Source organism: Magnolia sinica, chromosome 8 (genome assembly GCF_029962835.1).
Source record: "Magnolia sinica isolate HGM2019 chromosome 8, MsV1, whole genome shotgun sequence".
Taxonomy (NCBI): Eukaryota; Viridiplantae; Streptophyta; class Magnoliopsida; order Magnoliales; family Magnoliaceae; genus Magnolia; species Magnolia sinica.
Genome location: NC_080580.1, coordinates 49,823,292 through 49,830,400, shown reverse-complemented (window position 1 = coordinate 49,830,400; position 7,109 = coordinate 49,823,292).

Below are 7,109 nucleotides of genomic sequence, written 5' to 3'. Positions count from 1 at the left end.
ACAAACTTATGACTGATCCAGGAAATGTTTAGACAAGTCGAAGCAGTGATAGGATTGGTCGAACAAAGTCCAAGACTAGTCTTAGAACAGACCAAACTTACTTATATAAAACATATGAATTATGTATCCAAAATGGCCTACTCTAAAGGTCAACCTAAGGTCAGTCATACCTCAATAGTGAAGTAAGGATATTGAAACTTTAGAGACGAGTGACCTTTGAAGGTAATGGAGCTTGAAGTCTTGATGTCATTTAAACTTGAGAGCCTTTTGAGATCTTGAGATTGAAAGCTTTTTGAGATCTTGAGGTTGAACTTAAAAGCTTCTTGAGATTCTTGACTTGTGAACAATGCTTGTCAAACTAAGTTGATCTTGAGTAGAGCATTGTTCTTCACAGATGCAAGGTTCATAACAGTGTCTTTGGCACCACAAATTTGATAACAAACAGGACTATAAACTATAGCACTTATAATCTCCCCATTTGTTAAATTAGTCACAAAACACACTTTCAAGATATATTACATAACACAGAATATCTGATTAAAGAATCATGCACCAGTTGTTATCAACTGGCATCCTCCAGACTTGTAAATCAATATTCAGTCCACCTCTACACACCTCTACTCACACCTCTGTACATACTCCCTTAAGTAACATACTCATAAAACACCATACAATACAATGCTACTCCCTCCTCATGACAACATCCATATCCATATACATATCCATACTCCCCCTTTTTGTCATAATAGGACAAAGGAAGCACAGAACAGATGGCTGAGGAGAAATAATCAATGAGAAATATGAGAGGTAACTAGTCAAGATATGAGAACATAGCATAAGCAACACATAATTCATAAACTGAGCTAAGTTAAAGAGAGTGACAAACTCAAAACTAGTTAGGAGTAATAAAGTTATTACAGACCAGAAATCTTAAAAATACTAATCTGACCCAGATGAAGGAGCATAAATGGAAGGATCAAGTTGATGCATGCCTTTGTTCAAGCGCCTAAAATATTTGCGCATATATTTGAACCGTAAATCATGGGCAATAGACATGTTTTCCATCTAAACATTTAGATTCTCAACTTTATCTTCCAATGCACTCAGACGTGCATTAAATGGAGAAGGCTCATAATCTGGATCATTTCCAGAATCGGACTCGAGTTCTTCAAAAATATCATCCGTGTTAATATCATCAGGAGGAAGATCACCAGCTTCTTCCTCATGATCAGCTTCAGCACTTCCAACACCGTCACCTTGGCCAGGAAGGAAATCCAGTTTCATCTTATTGATATTGGAATTGTTAAATATCAGATGATGAATATGAGCCTCTCCAACCGACATGTCGACTGACATATGTGTAGCCAACACAGTCATCAAATATCCAAAAGGAATGCCACTGTGACCAGGATGGAGTCGAAACTGAATGATGAAGTGACAAATCAAGAATGGTAAACAAATGTTAACACCTCTGACAACAGAATGAAGAATACGAACCATGAAGGACGTCAATTCAGATTTATTACCCGACCGAGGATACAAATTAGACACAAAGATTTTGTGAAGAACTTTGTATTTAGGTAACAAATACCTTGAGAGAAGCGCATTCCCTTTATGCGTCCATTGTACATCCAAATTGCATAAGTCCTTAGTCAGCATACATTTTTCAGCGACAGAGGGTTTATCAGATAAAGTATGGATGGGAATACCCTCATCATTCACTGGAACATCCATAAGGGCTGAAATCAAATGACGATCAACTTCAAATGGCCCTTCTCTTATGGAGATAGAAAAAGTTAAATTTTCCAGTGAGAAAGCACATTGCATGCAAACATAGATTGGGCAATAGATCGGTATGCTGGCCCACCCCAAAGCAATAAGTTATTCCAACCTACAGATTGGAGCATAGAAAAAATATCAAAATGAGCAACATGATTAATATCAACTGGATGCTCAACAATAACATTATGCAATCTGATGTCCCGAACATTAGATGGATCGTCCTCAGGAGCCCTAAGATAACGCTTAGTGATAGGGGCCGATTTGGAAAAAGAAGATGGACCACGGGACGTTAATTTTTTTCCTCTAGAAGCCATATGCAACAAGGATTTCAAGAATATAAAGAGTTGCAAAGGATTGAGAAAAGAGTTTTATCAATTCAGATTTTTCAAAAGAAAAACCCAAAATCTCAACTAAATTCGAAATAGACAACTTCAAGAGAGAAATAGAAGCAATCTAGATACAAATCTACAAGTAAAATGCAAATGGAGCACTAACCTTAAAGATTTTGGAAGATGGGTTCGACTTGTCATGTGTCGGCTCGTTGGAGAATAAAGTTGAAATGAAGAAGAAGATGATTTTCCCCAAATTTTAAGTGAATCCACGCGATTCACGACTGGTCATGGATATACACGACTGGTCGTAGCACGACTGGTTGTGGATATTCATGACTGGTCGAGTACAGGCAAAAAAATCTGATTTTTGCATATTTTTAAAAATTTGAAAACTAAACTAGCAAATATATACAATATGATACAAATAGGCATAATTAATCATTTTAAAATGTACATGCCAAGATCAAATTTTATTTTGTTAAACCTGCTTTTGTCAAGCGGTTTAGTGAAAATATCAGCACGTTAATTCTCGGTGGGGATATATTCCAAAGATATAACCTTTTCTTCAACTAATTCCCGAATATAATGAAATCTAATATTAATGTGCTTAGTACGAGAATGCTGAATTAGATTTTTTGAAATATTTATAGCACTAGAATTATCACAATATAATAACATAGAATCCTGTTTAATTCCATAATCACTTAGCATACGTTTCATCCAAACAAGCTATATACACGCATTACCAGCTGCGATATATTCAGCTTCAACTATTAAAAGTGATATAGAACTTTGTTTCTTGCTAAACCAAGAAACTAAACAGTTTCCAATATAATAACAACCACCACTGGTTGATTTTCGATCATCAAGATTACCAGCCCAGTCAGCATCCGAGTACCCAGCTAATTGAACACGAGTCTCATGAGGATATCAAAGACCGAGATTAACAGTACTTGCGACATATCGTATAATCCGCTTGACAGCAGTCAAGTGTGACTCTTTAGGTTCAGACTGATATCTAACGCAAATACCAATACTTAGAGCTATATCGGGTCTACTAGCAGTTAAATACAATAGACTACCAATCATACTCCGATATAATTTCGGATCTACATTTTTACCTACAGAATCTTTTGAGAGTTTCAATGTTGTACTCATAGGAGAATCAAAGTTCTTACCATTCTCAAATCCAAATCTCTTAATCAAGTTCATAGCATATTTAGATTGAGAAATGAACATTCCATCAGGTTTTTGTTTTACTTGCAACCCGAGGAAATAATTCAATTCCCCAACCAAGCTCATTTCAAACTGAGATTTCATCAAATCTGCAAACTCAATAGTCATGTCAGTATAGGTAGATCCATAAATGATATCATTAACATAAATTTGTACTAATAAGATGTAATCCTTATGTTTTTTAATAAACAGAGTTTTATCAACACATCTCATTTGAAAATTATGACTTAATAGAAACTTTGTTAGTTTCTCGTACCATGCCCTAGAAGCTTGTTTTAAACCGTAAAATGCTTTTTTAAAACGATACACATGATCAGCATTTTTGGGGTCTTCAAAATCCATTGATTATTCAACATAAACTTCCTCATGCACATCGCCATTTAAAAATGCACTTTTCACATCCATTTAGTAAATCTTAAACTTTCTAAAATACGCAATGGATATAAAGAGTCTGATTAATTCAAGACGTGCTACTGGTGCAAAGGTTTCATCATAGTCAATACCTTCAATTTGAGTGTAACCTTGTACCACTAGTCTAGCCTTGTTTCTAATTATATTGCCAAGTTCGTCAGACTTATTTTTGAAAATCCATTTGGTTCCTCTGATGTGTTTATCTTTAGGTCTAAGTACAAGATACCAAACATCATTTCTCACAAATTGGTTAAGTTCTTCTCGCATCGCAACAATCCAGTTTTCATCAGCAAGAACTTCTTTTACGTTAGATGGTTCTATCTGGGATGTAAAATATACGTAATTGCATATATCCTCAAGTTGTCAACAGGTACGAACACCAGTGAGAGGGTTTCCAAGAATCTGTGCGGTTGGATGATCTTTAACAGTCCTCAGTTCAGAATCAGTCTGATTAGATGAAATATCAGATTTATCAATTACTAGTACTTCATCATTATCTAAATTTGAGACTGGTGAGTTTAAGTGATCATCAATGACCACATTGATGGATTTTTGAATCACACCAGTCCTTTTGTTTAGAACCCTATAAGCTCGACTGTTTAAAGAGTATTCTAAAAAGATCCATTCATCACTCTTCGTATCAAACTTTCTCAGATGTTCACGATCTCGTAAAATATAGCACTTGCTGCCAAAAACTCGAAAGTATTTGACAGTAGGCTTTTTATCGAACCACATTTCGTAAGCCGTTTTATTATTATCTTTACTAGTGTAAACCCGGTTAATAATATAGCAAGCTGTATTGACTGCTTCAGCCCAAAGATTCTTAGAGAGCTTCATACTATTCAACGTGACATTAGCCATTTCTTGAAGCACTCTATTTTTCCTTTCAACTATACCATTTTGTTATGGAGTTTTAGGCGCTGAGAATTCATGTAATATTCCCTGGTCGCTACAGAACTTCTTAAAACCGCTATTCTCAAATTCAGATCCATAATCACTACGAATCTTACTGACTTGAGAACCTTTTTCAGTTTGAATCCTTTTGAGAACCTTTTTTACTTCTTCAAGAGTTTCTGATTTGTCCCTTAAGAAGACAACCCATGTATATTTGGTAAAGTCATCTGCTATTACCAAAATATATCTTTTGCCACCTCGACTTTCCGTCCTGATAGGTCCTACTAGATCCATAAGGAGAAGCTCAAGTGGTCTTAATGTGGTATTGAAATTCACCTTTTTGTGTGAGTTCCTTGTTAGTTTGCCAATCTGGCGTTCACCACATATTTTATCTAATTTTTATAGTTTGGGTAGACCTCTTATAAGTTTCCATTTGCTCAATCTATGTAAATTTTGGTAGTGTACATGTCCAAGACGTTTGTGTCATAAATCAGTCTTATCTATTTGGACCATGTAACATGATTGATTAGATGAGTTGGATTCGCTAACAATATAGCAGTTTTCAGACGTTGTACGTCCAGTTAGTATTACTGAACCCTTGTTGTTTAGAATCTCACAGCTTTGATTAAAAAACCGTACACTATGGTTATTATCACAAATCTGAGATATGCTTAAAAGATTATATTTCAGTCCGTCAACATACAACACATTTTTAATCAAAGGAAGGTTATAGAGTTGAACCGTACCTTGGCCCATAATCTTACAGTTGCTGCCATCTCCAAATGTGACTGAACCGTCAGTCATGTCTTTGAGATCGGTGAATAAAGCCTTGTCGCCTGTCATATGCCTGGAGTATCTACTATCTAGGTACCACTTAGAATGACTTGTTGCTTTGAAAGCGGTGTGGGCAACCAAGCAAGTGACATTTGGAACCCATTTCATAACCATTTTGGGTTTAGGAGGATAACATGTCTTCTTTCAATTGTAAGAGTTATAAGTATAACCTAGTGAGTTAGACTTTAGAAGCTCCTTAAGTAAATCAACTATCTTTTCTGCCAAAGGACTTTGGTTTTGCTTTTTGTAGTTGATGTCTTTTAGGTTTTTGAAAAGATTTAAAGTTTTTAGAAAATATTTAATCTTTCCCTTTCGAGTTTAAGATCTCTCCCTTTACAAACGTGGGAGAAGTATTCTTCAGTTTAGGAGGAAAACTCTTGTCATAACCCAGACCGGATCGATCGCCACATTTTCTCGATCCAGATAAAAGTTTTTCTAATTTAGGATCACCTTGGGCATATTTCCAGGTTTCCTTTAAACTCAAGAGAGAAGAGACTTCATGTTTTAGTTGTTCGTTTTCAGATTTAAGATTTTCAAATTGGAAGGTTTTAAAATCTAAATCGCATTTTGTCTTTTCAAAACAGTCTGAAATATGAGACTTTTCTAAAACAAGAGATTCATAAATTTCTTTGAGTTTAAAAAATTTTTCTTTTTGAAGTTTCAATTTCACAGCAATTTTACAACTTTCCTTGTATAGGGCATTGTAAGCATCTTGAAGATCATCTTCATTTTCATATTCACTATTCAGATTTTCTTCATTAGTCGAGTCATCATTATCTGAAAAAGTGAATTTGGCTAGAGTCATAAGGGCATTAACATCACACCCTGACTCAGTTTCAGAATCTTCTGATTCAGAAGAGACTTCAGAATCAGAAGACTCATCCCAAGTAGCCATCATACTTTTTTTTTTTACATGCCTTTATTAAGATATTTGTTAGCCAAATGCCCATACTCATGGTAGTTGCAACATTGACCGTTTTTTAATGATTTTCTAGTTTTAGGTTTAGGTTTCTTTTTATCAAATGCTTTTTGAAATCAACCCTCTTTTTACTTTTAAAAATTTTATAAAATCTCTTTGCCAAAAGAGCCATATTATCTTTAGAGTTTTCTAAATCAGAGTTTAAATCATTTTCATGAAAACCATTTTTAGAAGTTTTTAAAGCAATAGATTTATCTTTTTGAGCTTTAAAGGTTAACTCATAAGTCTGTAATAAGCCAACTAATTCCTCAACCCTTATATTGTCCGTATCACGAAGTTCCTAGATTGCGGTTACTTTAGAATTAAACCGTTCAGGAAGTGAGCGTAGTATTTTAACACATATCTTGCTTTAAGGAATTTTATCGCCTAAACCCCACATAGAGTTTACAATGTCATTTAATCTGGTATAGAAGTTCATGAACATTTCATTTTCTTTCATACATATTTCCTCAAATTTAGTTGTGAGGATTTGTATCTTAAATTTCTTGACAATTGAAGTACCCTCGTGTGTCATTTCCAATATATCCCAAGCATGTTTTACAGAATCACAGGATATAATTCTTTTGAATTCATCCAGTGATAGTGCACAAGTAATTGCATTTAGTGCTTTAGTATTTGCACTACTCTCAGTTTTCTGAAGT